This window comes from Anas platyrhynchos, chromosome 1 (genome assembly GCF_047663525.1).
Source record: "Anas platyrhynchos isolate ZD024472 breed Pekin duck chromosome 1, IASCAAS_PekinDuck_T2T, whole genome shotgun sequence".
NCBI lineage: Eukaryota > Metazoa > Chordata > Aves > Anseriformes > Anatidae > Anas > Anas platyrhynchos.
The window spans coordinates 89017983-89034670 of NC_092587.1; the positions used below are offsets into that span (position 1 = coordinate 89017983).

At 69.5% G+C, this 16688-nt stretch overlaps 1 long non-coding RNA gene across 1 annotated transcript in view; it reads left to right on the top strand.

The window, feature by feature from the left end:
• LOC110353218 (uncharacterized) overlaps positions 1-15334 on the top strand; it is a 234280-nt gene extending 218946 nt beyond the window's left edge. Inside the window, exons 12-14 of the long non-coding RNA XR_005267213.2 lie at positions 12377-12539; positions 14175-14247; positions 15169-15334. This is a non-coding gene — a long non-coding RNA (uncharacterized lncRNA). The remainder of the gene's footprint in view (positions 1-12376; positions 12540-14174; positions 14248-15168) is intronic.
• Positions 15335-16688: the final 1354 nt, after the last annotated feature.

Here is a 16688-nt window from a genome sequence, read left to right on the forward strand (position 1 = left end):
GGGACTCGGCGCGGGACCGGGGACTCGGCGCGGGACCGGGGACTCGGCGCGGGACCGGGGACTCGGCGCGGGACCGGGGGACTCGGCGCGGGACCGGGGACTCGGCGCGGGACCGGGGACTCGGCGCGGGACCGGGACTCGGCGCGGGACCGGGGACTCGGCGCGGGACCGGGGACTCGGCGCGGGACCGGGGACTCGGCGCGGGACCGGGGACTCGGCGCGGGACCGGGGACTCGGCGCGGGACCGGGGACTCGGCGCGGGACCGGGGACTCGGCGCGGGACCGGGGACTCGGCGCGGGACCGGGGACTCGGCGCGGGACCGGGGACTCGGCGCGGGACCGGGGACTCGGCGCGGGACCGGGGACTCGGCGCGGGACCGGGGACTCGGCGCGGGACCGGGGACTCGGCGCGGGACCGGGGACTCGGCGCGGGACCGGGGACTCGGCGCGGGACCGGGGACTCGGCGCGGGACCGGGGACTCGGCGCGGGACCGGGGACTCGGCGCGGGACCGGGGACTCGGCGCGGGACCGGGGACTCGGCGCGGGACCGGGGACTCGGCGCGGGACCGGGGACTCGGCGCGGGACCGGGGACTCGGCGCGGGACCGGGGACTCGGCGCGGGACCGGGGACTCGGCGCGGGACCGGGGACTCGGCGCGGGACCGGGGACTCGGCGCGGGACCGGGGACTCGGCGCGGGACCGGGGACTCGGCGCGGGACCGGGGACTCGGCGCGGGACCGGGGACTCGGCGCGGGACCGGGGACTCGGCGCGGGACCGGGGACTCGGGACCGGGGACTCGGCGCGGGACCGGGGACTCGGCGCGGGACCGGGGACTCGGCGCGGGACCGGGGACTCGGCGCGGGACCGGGGACTCGGCGCGGGACCGGGGACTCGGCGCGGGACCGGGGACTCGGCGCGGGACCGGGGACTCGGCGCGGGACCGGGGACTCGGCGCGGGACCGGGGACTCGGCGCGGGACCGGGGACTCGGCGCGGGACCGGGGACTCGGCGCGGGACCGGGGACTCGGCGCGGGACCGGGGACTCGGCGCGGGACCGGGGACTCGGCGCGGGACCGGGGACTCGGCGCGGGACCGGGGACTCGGCGCGGGACCGGGGACTCGGCGCGGGACCGGGGACTCGGCGCGGGACCGGGGACTCGGCGCGGGACCGGGGACTCGGCGCGGGACCGGGGACTCGGCGCGGGACCGGGGACTCGGCGCGGGACCGGGGACTCGGCGCGGGACCGGGGACTCGGCGCGGGACCGGGGACTCGGCGGGGACCGGGGACTCGGCGCGGGACCGGGGACTCGGCGCGGGACCGGGGACTCGGCGCGGGACCGGGGACTCGGCGCGGGACCGGGGACTCGGCGCGGGACCGGGGACTCGGCGCGGGACCGGGGACTCGGCGCGGGACCGGGGACTCGGCGCGGGACCGGGGACTCGGCGCGGGACCGGGGACTCGGCGCGGGACCGGGGACTCGGCGCGGGACCGGGGACTCGGCGCGGGACCGGGGACTCGGCGCGGGACCGGGGACTCGGCGCGGGACCGGGGACTCGGCGCGGGACCGGGGACTCGGCGCGGGACCGGGGACTCGGCGCGGGACCGGGGACTCGGCGCGGGACCGGGGACTCGGCGCGGGACCGGGGACTCGGCGCGGGACCGGGGACTCGGCGCGGGACCGGGGACTCGGCGCGGGACCGGGGACTCGGCGCGGGACCGGGGACTCGGCGCGGGACCGGGGACTCGGCGCGGGACCGGGGACTCGGCGCGGGACCGGGGACTCGGCGCGGGACCGGGGACTCGGCGCGGGACCGGGGACTCGGCGCGGGACCGGGGACTCGGCGCGGGACCGGGGACTCGGCGCGGGACCGGGGACTCGGCGCGGGACCGGGGACTCGGCGCGGGACCGGGGACTCGGCGCGGGACCGGGGACTCGGCGCGGGACCGGGGACTCGGCGCGGGACCGGGGACTCGGCGCGGGACCGGGGACTCGGCGCGGGACCGGGGACTCGGCGCGGGACCGGGGACTCGGCGCGGGACCGGGGACTCGGCGCGGGACCGGGGACTCGGCGCGGGACCGGGGACTCGGCGCGGGACCGGGGACTCGGCGCGGGACCGGGGACTCGGCGCGGGACCGGGGACTCGGCGCGGGACCGGGGACTCGGCGCGGGACCGGGGACTCGGCGCGGGACCGGGGACTCGGCGCGGGACCGGGGACTCGGCGCGGGACCGGGGACTCGGCGCGGGACCGGGGACTCGGCGCGGGACCGGGGACTCGGCGCGGGACCGGGGACTCGGCGCGGGACCGGGGACTCGGCGCGGGACCGGGGACTCGGCGCGGGACCGGGGACTCGGCGCGGGACCGGGGACTCGGCGCGGGACCGGGGACTCGGCGCGGGACCGGGGACTCGGCGCGGGACCGGGGACTCGGCGCGGGACCGGGGACTCGGCGCGGGACCGGGGACTCGGCGCGGGACCGGGGACTCGGCGCGGGACCGGGGACTCGGCGCGGGACCGGGGACTCGGCGCGGGACCGGGGACTCGGCGCGGGACCGGGGACTCGGCGCGGGACCGGGGACTCGGCGCGGGACCGGGGACTCGGCGCGGGACCGGGGACTCGGCGCGGGACCGGGGACTCGGCGCGGGACCGGGGACTCGGCGCGGGACCGGGGACTCGGCGCGGGACCGGGGACTCGGCGCGGGACCGGGGACTCGGCGCGGGACCGGGGACTCGGCGCGGGACCGGGGACTCGGCGCGGGACCGGGGACTCGGCGCGGGACCGGGGACTCGGCGCGGGACCGGGGACTCGGCGCGGGACCGGGGACTCGGCGCGGGACCGGGGACTCGGCGCGGGACCGGGGACTCGGCGCGGGACCGGGGACTCGGCGCGGGACCGGGGACTCGGCGCGGGACCGGGGACTCGGCGCGGGACCGGGGACTCGGCGCGGGACCGGGGACTCGGCGCGGGACCGGGGACTCGGCGCGGGACCGGGGACTCGGCGCGGGACCGGGGACTCGGCGCGGGACCGGGGACTCGGCGCGGGACCGGGGACTCGGCGCGGGACCGGGGACTCGGCGCGGGACCGGGGACTCGGCGCGGGACCGGGGACTCGGCGCGGGACCGGGGACTCGGCGCGGGACCGGGGACTCGGCGCGGGACCGGGGACTCGGCGCGGGACCGGGGACTCGGCGCGGGACCGGGGACTCGGCGCGGGACCGGGGACTCGGCGCGGGACCGGGGACTCGGCGCGGGACCGGGGACTCGGCGCGGGACCGGGGACTCGGCGCGGGACCGGGGACTCGGCGCGGGACCGGGGACTCGGCGCGGGACCGGGGACTCGGCGCGGGACCGGGGACTCGGCGCGGGACCGGGGACTCGGCGCGGGACCGGGGACTCGGCGCGGGACCGGGGACTCGGCGCGGGACCGGGGACTCGGCGCGGGACCGGGGACTCGGCGCGGGACCGGGGACTCGGCGCGGGACCGGGGACTCGGCGCGGGACCGGGGACTCGGCGCGGGACCGGGGACTCGGCGCGGGACCGGGGACTCGGCGCGGGACCGGGGACTCGGCGCGGGACCGGGGACTCGGCGCGGGACCGGGGACTCGGCGCGGGACCGGGGACTCGGCGCGGGACCGGGGACTCGGCGCGGGACCGGGGACTCGGCGCGGGACCGGGGACTCGGCGCGGGACCGGGGACTCGGCGCGGGACCGGGGACTCGGCGCGGGACCGGGGACTCGGCGCGGGACCGGGGACTCGGCGCGGGACCGGGGACTCGGCGCGGGACCGGGGACTCGGCGCGGGACCGGGGACTCGGCGCGGGACCGGGGACTCGGCGCGGGACCGGGGACTCGGCGCGGGACCGGGGACTCGGCGCGGGACCGGGGACTCGGCGCGGGACCGGGGACTCGGCGCGGGACCGGGGACTCGGCGCGGGACCGGGGACTCGGCGCGGGACCGGGGACTCGGCGCGGGACCGGGGACTCGGCGCGGGACCGGGGACTCGGCGCGGGACCGGGGACTCGGCGCGGGACCGGGGACTCGGCGCGGGACCGGGGACTCGGCGCGGGACCGGGGACTCGGCGCGGGACCGGGGACTCGGCGCGGGACCGGGGACTCGGCGCGGGACCGGGGACTCGGCGCGGGACCGGGGACTCGGCGCGGGACCGGGGACTCGGCGCGGGACCGGGGACTCGGCGCGGGACCGGGGACTCGGCGCGGGACCGGGGACTCGGCGCGGGACCGGGGACTCGGCGCGGGACCGGGGACTCGGCGCGGGACCGGGGACTCGGCGCGGGACCGGGGACTCGGCGCGGGACCGGGGACTCGGCGCGGGACCGGGGACTCGGCGCGGGACCGGGGACTCGGCGCGGGACCGGGGACTCGGCGCGGGACCGGGGACTCGGCGCGGGACCGGGGACTCGGCGCGGGACCGGGGACTCGGCGCGGGACCGGGGACTCGGCGCGGGACCGGGGACTCGGCGCGGGACCGGGGACTCGGCGCGGGACCGGGGACTCGGCGCGGGACCGGGGACTCGGCGCGGGACCGGGGACTCGGCGCGGGACCGGGGACTCGGCGCGGGACCGGGGACTCGGCGCGGGACCGGGGACTCGGCGCGGGACCGGGGACTCGGCGCGGGACCGGGGACTCGGCGCGGGACCGGGGACTCGGCGCGGGACCGGGGACTCGGCGCGGGACCGGGGACTCGGCGCGGGACCGGGGACTCGGCGCGGGACCGGGGACTCGGCGCGGGACCGGGGACTCGGCGCGGGACCGGGGACTCGGCGCGGGACCGGGGACTCGGCGCGGGACCGGGGACTCGGCGCGGGACCGGGGACTCGGCGCGGGACCGGGGACTCGGCGCGGGACCGGGGACTCGGCGCGGGACCGGGGACTCGGCGCGGGACCGGGGACTCGGCGCGGGACCGGGGACTCGGCGCGGGACCGGGGACTCGGCGCGGGACCGGGGACTCGGCGCGGGACCGGGGACTCGGCGCGGGACCGGGGACTCGGCGCGGGACCGGGGACTCGGCGCGGGACCGGGGACTCGGCGCGGGACCGGGGACTCGGCGCGGGACCGGGGACTCGGCGCGGGACCGGGGACTCGGCGCGGGACCGGGGACTCGGCGCGGGACCGGGGACTCGGCGCGGGACCGGGGACTCGGCGCGGGACCGGGGACTCGGCGCGGGACCGGGGACTCGGCGCGGGACCGGGGACTCGGCGCGGGACCGGGGACTCGGCGCGGGACCGGGGACTCGGCGCGGGACCGGGGACTCGGCGCGGGACCGGGGACTCGGCGCGGGACCGGGGACTCGGCGCGGGACCGGGGACTCGGCGCGGGACCGGGGACTCGGCGCGGGACCGGGGACTCGGCGCGGGACCGGGGACTCGGCGCGGGACCGGGGACTCGGCGCGGGACCGGGGACTCGGCGCGGGACCGGGGACTCGGCGCGGGACCGGGGACTCGGCGCGGGACCGGGGACTCGGCGCGGGACCGGGGACTCGGCGCGGGACCGGGGACTCGGCGCGGGACCGGGGACTCGGCGCGGGACCGGGGACTCGGCGCGGGACCGGGGACTCGGCGCGGGACCGGGGACTCGGCGCGGGACCGGGGACTCGGCGCGGGACCGGGGACTCGGCGCGGGACCGGGGACTCGGCGCGGGACCGGGGACTCGGCGCGGGACCGGGGACTCGGCGCGGGACCGGGGACTCGGCGCGGGACCGGGGACTCGGCGCGGGACCGGGGACTCGGCGCGGGACCGGGGACTCGGCGCGGGACCGGGGACTCGGCGCGGGACCGGGGACTCGGCGCGGGACCGGGGACTCGGCGCGGGACCGGGGACTCGGCGCGGGACCGGGGACTCGGCGCGGGACCGGGGACTCGGCGCGGGACCGGGGACTCGGCGCGGGACCGGGGACTCGGCGCGGGACCGGGGACTCGGCGCGGGACCGGGGACTCGGCGCGGGACCGGGGACTCGGCGCGGGACCGGGGACTCGGCGCGGGACCGGGGACTCGGCGCGGGACCGGGGACTCGGCGCGGGACCGGGGACTCGGCGCGGGACCGGGGACTCGGCGCGGGACCGGGGACTCGGCGCGGGACCGGGGACTCGGCGCGGGACCGGGGACTCGGCGCGGGACCGGGGACTCGGCGCGGGACCGGGGACTCGGCGCGGGACCGGGGACTCGGCGCGGGACCGGGGACTCGGCGCGGGACCGGGGACTCGGCGCGGGACCGGGGACTCGGCGCGGGACCGGGGACTCGGCGCGGGACCGGGGACTCGGCGCGGGACCGGGGACTCGGCGCGGGACCGGGGACTCGGCGCGGGACCGGGGACTCGGCGCGGGACCGGGGACTCGGCGCGGGACCGGGGACTCGGCGCGGGACCGGGGACTCGGCGCGGGACCGGGGACTCGGCGCGGGACCGGGGACTCGGCGCGGGACCGGGGACTCGGCGCGGGACCGGGGACTCGGCGCGGGACCGGGGACTCGGCGCGGGACCGGGGACTCGGCGCGGGACCGGGGACTCGGCGCGGGACCGGGGACTCGGCGCGGGACCGGGGACTCGGCGCGGGACCGGGGACTCGGCGCGGGACCGGGGACTCGGCGCGGGACCGGGGACTCGGCGCGGGACCGGGGACTCGGCGCGGGACCGGGGACTCGGCGCGGGACCGGGGACTCGGCGCGGGACCGGGGACTCGGCGCGGGACCGGGGACTCGGCGCGGGACCGGGGACTCGGCGCGGGACCGGGGACTCGGCGCGGGACCGGGGACTCGGCGCGGGACCGGGGACTCGGCGCGGGACCGGGGACTCGGCGCGGGACCGGGGACTCGGCGCGGGACCGGGGACTCGGCGCGGGACCGGGGACTCGGCGCGGGACCGGGGACTCGGCGCGGGACCGGGGACTCGGCGCGGGACCGGGGACTCGGCGCGGGACCGGGGACTCGGCGCGGGACCGGGGACTCGGCGCGGGACCGGGGACTCGGCGCGGGACCGGGGACTCGGCGCGGGACCGGGGACTCGGCGCGGGACCGGGGACTCGGCGCGGGACCGGGGACTCGGCGCGGGACCGGGGACTCGGCGCGGGACCGGGGACTCGGCGCGGGACCGGGGACTCGGCGCGGGACCGGGGACTCGGCGCGGGACCGGGGACTCGGCGCGGGACCGGGGACTCGGCGCGGGACCGGGGACTCGGCGCGGGACCGGGGACTCGGCGCGGGACCGGGGACTCGGCGCGGGACCGGGGACTCGGCGCGGGACCGGGGACTCGGCGCGGGACCGGGGACTCGGCGCGGGACCGGGGACTCGGCGCGGGACCGGGGACTCGGCGCGGGACCGGGGACTCGGCGCGGGACCGGGGACTCGGCGCGGGACCGGGGACTCGGCGCGGGACCGGGGACTCGGCGCGGGACCGGGGACTCGGCGCGGGACCGGGGACTCGGCGCGGGACCGGGGACTCGGCGCGGGACCGGGGACTCGGCGCGGGACCGGGGACTCGGCGCGGGACCGGGGACTCGGCGCGGGACCGGGGACTCGGCGCGGGACCGGGGACTCGGCGCGGGACCGGGGACTCGGCGCGGGACCGGGGACTCGGCGCGGGACCGGGGACTCGGCGCGGGACCGGGGACTCGGCGCGGGACCGGGGACTCGGCGCGGGACCGGGGACTCGGCGCGGGACCGGGGACTCGGCGCGGGACCGGGGACTCGGCGCGGGACCGGGGACTCGGCGCGGGACCGGGGACTCGGCGCGGGACCGGGGACTCGGCGCGGGACCGGGGACTCGGCGCGGGACCGGGGACTCGGCGCGGGACCGGGGACTCGGCGCGGGACCGGGGACTCGGCGCGGGACCGGGGACTCGGCGCGGGACCGGGGACTCGGCGCGGGACCGGGGACTCGGCGCGGGACCGGGGACTCGGCGCGGGACCGGGGACTCGGCGCGGGACCGGGGACTCGGCGCGGGACCGGGGACTCGGCGCGGGACCGGGGACTCGGCGCGGGACCGGGGACTCGGCGCGGGACCGGGGACTCGGCGCGGGACCGGGGACTCGGCGCGGGACCGGGGACTCGGCGCGGGACCGGGGACTCGGCGCGGGACCGGGGACTCGGCGCGGGACCGGGGACTCGGCGCGGGACCGGGGACTCGGCGCGGGACCGGGGACTCGGCGCGGGACCGGGGACTCGGCGCGGGACCGGGGACTCGGCGCGGGACCGGGGACTCGGCGCGGGACCGGGGACTCGGCGCGGGACCGGGGACTCGGCGCGGGACCGGGGACTCGGCGCGGGACCGGGGACTCGGCGCGGGACCGGGGACTCGGCGCGGGACCGGGGACTCGGCGCGGGACCGGGGACTCGGCGCGGGACCGGGGACTCGGCGCGGGACCGGGGACTCGGCGCGGGACCGGGGACTCGGCGCGGGACCGGGGACTCGGCGCGGGACCGGGGACTCGGCGCGGGACCGGGGACTCGGCGCGGGACCGGGGACTCGGCGCGGGACCGGGGACTCGGCGCGGGACCGGGGACTCGGCGCGGGACCGGGGACTCGGCGCGGGACCGGGGACTCGGCGCGGGACCGGGGACTCGGCGCGGGACCGGGGACTCGGCGCGGGACCGGGGACTCGGCGCGGGACCGGGGACTCGGCGCGGGACCGGGGACTCGGCGCGGGACCGGGGACTCGGCGCGGGACCGGGGACTCGGCGCGGGACCGGGGACTCGGCGCGGGACCGGGGACTCGGCGCGGGACCGGGGACTCGGCGCGGGACCGGGGACTCGGCGCGGGACCGGGGACTCGGCGCGGGACCGGGGACTCGGCGCGGGACCGGGGACTCGGCGCGGGACCGGGGACTCGGCGCGGGACCGGGGACTCGGCGCGGGACCGGGGACTCGGCGCGGGACCGGGGACTCGGCGCGGGACCGGGGACTCGGCGCGGGACCGGGGACTCGGCGCGGGACCGGGGACTCGGCGCGGGACCGGGGACTCGGCGCGGGACCGGGGACTCGGCGCGGGACCGGGGACTCGGCGCGGGACCGGGGACTCGGCGCGGGACCGGGGACTCGGCGCGGGACCGGGGACTCGGCGCGGGACCGGGGACTCGGCGCGGGACCGGGGACTCGGCGCGGGACCGGGGACTCGGCGCGGGACCGGGGACTCGGCGCGGGACCGGGGACTCGGCGCGGGACCGGGGACTCGGCGCGGGACCGGGGACTCGGCGCGGGACCGGGGACTCGGCGCGGGACCGGGGACTCGGCGCGGGACCGGGGACTCGGCGCGGGACCGGGGACTCGGCGCGGGACCGGGGACTCGGCGCGGGACCGGGGACTCGGCGCGGGACCGGGGACTCGGCGCGGGACCGGGGACTCGGCGCGGGACCGGGGACTCGGCGCGGGACCGGGGACTCGGCGCGGGACCGGGGACTCGGCGCGGGACCGGGGACTCGGCGCGGGACCGGGGACTCGGCGCGGGACCGGGGACTCGGCGCGGGACCGGGGACTCGGCGCGGGACCGGGGACTCGGCGCGGGACCGGGGACTCGGCGCGGGACCGGGGACTCGGCGCGGGACCGGGGACTCGGCGCGGGACCGGGGACTCGGCGCGGGACCGGGGACTCGGCGCGGGACCGGGGACTCGGCGCGGGACCGGGGACTCGGCGCGGGACCGGGGACTCGGCGCGGGACCGGGGACTCGGCGCGGGACCGGGGACTCGGCGCGGGACCGGGGACTCGGCGCGGGACCGGGGACTCGGCGCGGGACCGGGGACTCGGCGCGGGACCGGGGACTCGGCGCGGGACCGGGGACTCGGCGCGGGACCGGGGACTCGGCGCGGGACCGGGGACTCGGCGCGGGACCGGGGACTCGGCGCGGGACCGGGGACTCGGCGCGGGACCGGGGACTCGGCGCGGGACCGGGGACTCGGCGCGGGACCGGGGACTCGGCGCGGGACCGGGGACTCGGCGCGGGACCGGGGACTCGGCGCGGGACCGGGGACTCGGCGCGGGACCGGGGACTCGGCGCGGGACCGGGGACTCGGCGCGGGACCGGGGACTCGGCGCGGGACCGGGGACTCGGCGCGGGACCGGGGACTCGGCGCGGGACCGGGGACTCGGCGCGGGACCGGGGACTCGGCGCGGGACCGGGGACTCGGCGCGGGACCGGGGACTCGGCGCGGGACCGGGGACTCGGCGCGGGACCGGGGACTCGGCGCGGGACCGGGGACTCGGCGCGGGACCGGGGACTCGGCGCGGGACCGGGGACTCGGCGCGGGACCGGGGACTCGGCGCGGGACCGGGGACTCGGCGCGGGACCGGGGACTCGGCGCGGGACCGGGGACTCGGCGCGGGACCGGGGACTCGGCGCGGGACCGGGGACTCGGCGCGGGACCGGGGACTCGGCGCGGGACCGGGGACTCGGCGCGGGACCGGGGACTCGGCGCGGGACCGGGGACTCGGCGCGGGACCGGGGACTCGGCGCGGGACCGGGGACTCGGCGCGGGACCGGGGACTCGGCGCGGGACCGGGGACTCGGCGCGGGACCGGGGACTCGGCGCGGGACCGGGGACTCGGCGCGGGACCGGGGACTCGGCGCGGGACCGGGGACTCGGCGCGGGACCGGGGACTCGGCGCGGGACCGGGGACTCGGCGCGGGACCGGGGACTCGGCGCGGGACCGGGGACTCGGCGCGGGACCGGGGACTCGGCGCGGGACCGGGGACTCGGCGCGGGACCGGGGACTCGGCGCGGGACCGGGGACTCGGCGCGGGACCGGGGACTCGGCGCGGGACCGGGGACTCGGCGCGGGACCGGGGACTCGGCGCGGGACCGGGGACTCGGCGCGGGACCGGGGACTCGGCGCGGGACCGGGGACTCGGCGCGGGACCGGGGACTCGGCGCGGGACCGGGGACTCGGCGCGGGACCGGGGACTCGGCGCGGGACCGGGGACTCGGCGCGGGACCGGGGACTCGGCGCGGGACCGGGGACTCGGCGCGGGACCGGGGACTCGGCGCGGGACCGGGGACTCGGCGCGGGACCGGGGACTCGGCGCGGGACCGGGGACTCGGCGCGGGACCGGGGACTCGGCGCGGGACCGGGGACTCGGCCACAAGGTAAGGCAAGTGAGTAAGCTCCCAAACACAAAGCCACTGTAGGACCCATGAATGCTTACCTGCTCGCTTCTTAATTTGAGTCATTGCTGAACGACTTCATGGGGCAGTAGCATTATCAGGCTTTTCCTGTTCTGAGTAGTCACCCCCGATGTTACCTGTTCATAGAGTCTCCAAAGATATATCTTAGAAATGGTAGAATATATCTTAGAAATGGTAGAAAACACGAAGAAAAAGCAGCCTACTCTGAAATTCTGAGTCTTTTTCAGCAGAACTCTAGAAAAGCTCCCCAAGTTAGTGCTCCCTAAGTAGTTTTAATCTCAAACTCTCCTGGAGTGGCAGTTCTTCCCATCATTCCTCATGCTTATTATATAGGAAAGGTCAAATGATCCCCACCTGGCAGATTTCACTTCACATGTGTGGAGTCATGAGACCTTGTGGAATAGGCTCATCAACCTGGCTTCTATGTTTTAGGTTCAATTGCTAGTTATCACTAATAGAAATAAGCTGACAAGGGGCTTAGTGATTAGAGTTGACCTAATTAATTAATTACAAAAGGCATATAAGGGTCATATTTCTACTAGTCATTCTGTGAGGAAAATTAGTACAGAGTCTGTTAAAATAAGATAGATCAGCATAAATAAAAGAAACAAAGAAAAGGAAAATGACCTAAAAGGCAAAATTGTCGTCATAGATTTTCATCTGTCTTGTCACGACAGATAAAGAATACAGCAATCAGAAAGACTTTACTTGATATTAATGTTTTTTAAATTTCCTTTTCTGAGTTTTCTTCTTTATGCCAGAGTTTTTAAAATCTAGCGCCATGACCTCTGACTGCAGTATTTACTTAGGCTGCATATAAACTATCAACTATAAATGCCAGGATCTGGATCCTCACTCCCTATTCAGGTGAAGGACCGGGCAGAATGTTTAGGCTTTAATTTGGTTACATGACTACATTGCTGTAGTCGTGGTACCTGTCATCTCTCTACAGGTACCTCAAAGGAGGCTGTAGCGAGGGGGTTGGTCTATTTTCCCATGTGCCTTGGTTGGATATTAGGAAGAACTTCTTTACCGAAAGGGTTGTTAGGCAGTGGAATGGGCTGCTCAGGGATGTGGTTGAGCCTCCATCCCTGGGTGTCTTTAAAAGACGTTCAGATGTAGAGCTCAGTGATATGGTTTAGTGGGAGACTGGTTAGTGTTAGGTCAGAGGTTGGACTCGGTGATCTTGGAGGTCTCTTCCAACCTAGATAATTCTGTTTTTCTGTTGCAGTCTCCCAGCTCAGAGCCAACCACCTATTAGTCTGGCGCAACGGATTTGTGCATTCCTAGCACTAGCTGTTCCTTCACCTCCTCTTCACGTACAAGGACACGCGTCTCTTTCACGCTCCTTCAGGAGTAAACAAGCCAGGAGAGATTAAAGCCTCTTTCTCCAGGTCAGTAAGATCCCTGCCTTTGGTTTTGTTGAGAATTCAGGCCCTAACAACTCAAGTGTCTTCTGGACGGTGTTTCTTCTGGGTAGGATAATTTCATTTCCCTTTTGAAGACTTACAGGGATGTAGTAACAAAAGCAAAGGCATAAAACGGTACCTGAGGCACAGGCTACTTTTCAGCCTGCAGCAGACTATAGGTATGATATCATCCTTTGATATCATACCTATATCATCTATCATGATATCATATCAGGAAACGTAGAAGACTGCCTGTTGCTTCTCAGGTTTAAAGTTTTCCCTTAAAAGGTGTATGCAAAGGTGTAATCAGCTGTTTGAGTACAATTCTCATGTATACACGAACATTCTCCTCTCCCCTTCCCAACTTGAGTGCAACACTTTTCATCATACTATTGTAAATTCTGAGTCAGCTTAGCTTTATGAGGTTTATTTGTGGGGTTAATAAAAGGCAAGTAAAGAGTGCTGGGTGCACGGGGAGTCTGGGTTCCTCCAACACGCACACACGTTACACCAGGTGGCAGCTTTTTCTGCTCCTAGGCTAATACATGTTCATTTCTACTTCTAGAAAAGGCAGGGTTATTATAATTAGTTCCTGGATTCTGAACTCTCCCACTGGCGCATGCCTATCAGTCCCTGGTGGTCCCTCTGGGGGTCTTCCATGCTGAAGGCTCATAGTCTTCCTCCCAGGCTTTGTCCTGTGGTACATCGTCCTTCTTTGTGGTGACTGTCAAGTCTGGTGCAAAAAAAAAAAAAAGGAGAGAATTTCATGAATAGCTTTCAGAGCAATGGTCCAGATAACCAAATAGATTTTGAAAGAGTAAGAGTGGAGATTACACTTATGTGTAAAACGTGTAAAAGGAAAAACTCAGTAGCATATTGAAAGAGTGGATCTAATAATAAAGTCTTAGAGCAAATACTGTAAACAAGCAGGACTTCTACAGCTGAAACTTAGAGCAGAGAACTTCATAGCAAATACAGGTCAAATTACCAGATGCTTCCTGATAACATAGGAGGCACTCTGTGCCTGCTTGCAATTCCTCACTTAGATAATGCATAGGAAACAAAATGATCTAAACTCCCAAGGCACTTGACCCTGTGTGCAGTTGTCTAGGAACAAAATTATGTACAAAATACAGAGATATTATCTGGGTCTTGTGTATATCGTGATTCCATAGCAATGGAATTTGCTGAAGAATTGTGGTCTTGACTCTTGCTTATTATTAGATACTAAATGAAAGGGTATGAGAAGGATTTGGGAAGCCCTGAGGGAAGTCTATGTGGTGAGCATTTTGCAAACATCTAGCAAATGACAGTCCTGTCCTTAAGGGAACACAGCCTACAGAATGAGAAGATACACCAGAAAGTGTAAATGCCAATAGTAGTTGCAATAGCTGGGATTATTAAAAAAAAAAAAAAAAAAAAAAGGATCGTGGTGGTGCTTATAAAGTGTATTTCCATGAGAAGGATGAGCTACCCATTGTCTGGAGGGAGGTAAATTTGGAAAGGAAAAACATTCGTTTAGAAACAGCATGATTAACCATGTCACTGCAGAGCAATTCTCTAACTGCCTTCCAGCCATAATCATCTCACAATCCCAAACTGCCATCCCTACCATTACAGGTCTGAGAAGACCCATCTGCTGAGAAGACCCTCTGATCTTTGCCTAGTTGCCAGAATTTCCAGCTTCTACCATGTAAGTGGAAATACTGTCAGTGACAGTAGCTGAATGTGAAGCATTATAGAAAAGGCTTAAAATTAGTTTATAATGGCTATGAAACTGAAGAGTGTCTTTGAACTGAGTTAATGCTCAATATGTTTTTTTAGAATCCCTTAATTTTTAAAATATTAATGAAACAGCTGCGAGATATCTTGTACTATTCCAGAACATCTTCATGCATTCTTAGATACACATTAGATACACATTAAGTGTGAATATACAGATTTTTGACTAATCATGGATACGAATATTAGTTAACAGAACTAAAATTTGGTGACATAGGTCACATTCCATAATCCTGTAAATAAGCCAGCTATGCTCTGATGGCATTTTACCTGGGGGGGAGGGGGGGGGGAAAGAGGTGCTTTGTACAGTTTTTCCTTAAGGTAATGCACAAAATACAAGTTATACATATGCTGTTTTATAGTCCTAGACATACCCCCATAGCATCTCACATGGCCATGAGTTCCCTCACATGGCCGTGGAAGCTAGGCAGTACACAGGGAAGTACATAGGAAGTATAGGGAAGTACTGAGACCACAGCTAAGAGTCAAAATTAAATAAGTTTCATCAGTTTTAATGGGTGTATTTGTAATTTAAGGTACTATTTTCTTTTTTTTTCTTGTGCATTTAACTGCCCAACCAAACAGTTGCTTTCAATTAATAGCTGATCAGATTTTATGTTCAATTTAAATCCAACATCTTTAAATAGCTCTAACATAGAGTTCAAATTGCAATTGCCAGCAAGCAGTTCTCACTAAGACTCATTCACACTCACTCCAAATAGTATTTTGGGATGCTAACAGAGATTGAGAGCATTCCTTTCTCATTCTATTTCAATTTTGACATCTGTTTGTTTGTTACCTTTTGCATTGCCTGGCCTCCATTTGGAAATAGACTACAGAAACTGCAGCCACAGCATCCCACCAGTACACAAGCAGTACCTGTGCAGAAGCTGTTCACCGCCCACAGAGGGGAAGGTGAAGCTAGCAGCAACCTGCATGTATGTCAAGAGCAGAAGAACAGACCAAAGTGAGCACTCTGTACTGCCACTCCAGCCAGGTGAGTTTGGCACTGTGGTTTGCATGTCTTAGGGTGCTGCTGTTTACAAGGGCATGTCTTAAGGTTTCTTTCCCAATCTGCATTGTAGTTTTTCTAAGAGCTGGTCTGTAATGTGTGGAAAGAGAATATGTGGATATGTCTCTGCCTTATGCATATTCTCAAAAATGTGATTTTATGAAACCTAGATTTGACTATAAGGTTCTAGACTGGCACAACTCCACTAAATCAGCAGGTATCTGCCCTGCTATGATTGGGCTAGTTTGTTTTTGGACGTCACCTGACAGTTATCAAAACTGAATAGAGTCAAGTTAGCAAAGCTAAGACAGAAGAGCAGATTATCTTGGGAAGGCAACAAGCCAAATGTGTCTGATTTCATAGACAGACCATGGTCAGATACAGGCTTAGCATGATCGGGAATATTGTTATAGGATTTGCAAACTTTTTCAAGACTTCACCTAAACACAGCCTATTCTGAGAACTATCCGAGCCTCACCACGAAAAGCAGAACCTTGAGGAGCACTGTAGCAAGGAGCAGGAATCCTACAGAATGAAGCAGTATTCAGAAGTCAGAGAATGAGTAGTGAATCCACTAGAGCCCAAAGGGGAACTAAACACTACTCAAAGCTTTCTGGGGCCGATGCGGAGTTTTCCAAACTATCTGTATTAAACTAGATTCCTCAGTCTTAAATGGCAGTGCCAATTTCAAATGTATTTTTCCCTTTCGGGCTTTTTTCTCTCCTTTGGGAGAAAGCGGGAAAAAAAGCACTTGATGTTTTGTAAAAAAAAAGTCTTGAAGCCCAATCTCCTGTTCAGGTGAACAATCATTTAATAAAAATCTATTCACAAACTATTGGCAATCCTTTTGAAAATAGAATTGGTCTTCTTGCTCCTATTATGTCCCTCAGCGGGCTGTTTTAGTAACTCTTTGCTCTGCTCTTTAGAAACCTTCTTTTAGCTGTCATTGTGCCAGTATCATCTTTTGGAAGGCAGAGCAAATTCCTCCTCTATATGTACTCCTTGATGCGTTCATAGGCAGCAATCACACCTCTACTTATCTAATTGCTCATTTGAGCGATCTCTTTTAGCAAGACAGGCTCTTTGTGAACCTTGTATCCAGTCTCCTGACCTGCCTAGTGTCCAGTCTCTGAATCTGTTCTGTGCACACAATCTAGATCTAATTAATTTTTAAATAATGATAAATAGAACACAACAGTCCAGGAGAGGTGTTATTATTTCATGTAAATTGGAGTTAATAATCCCTTATTTCTGGTAAAATATCTTGCTTTTCAGATGAGGATCATCTTTGTCTTTTTCATAGTTTCATGTCAGTCACATCTCACAGTTGGGCCATAAAC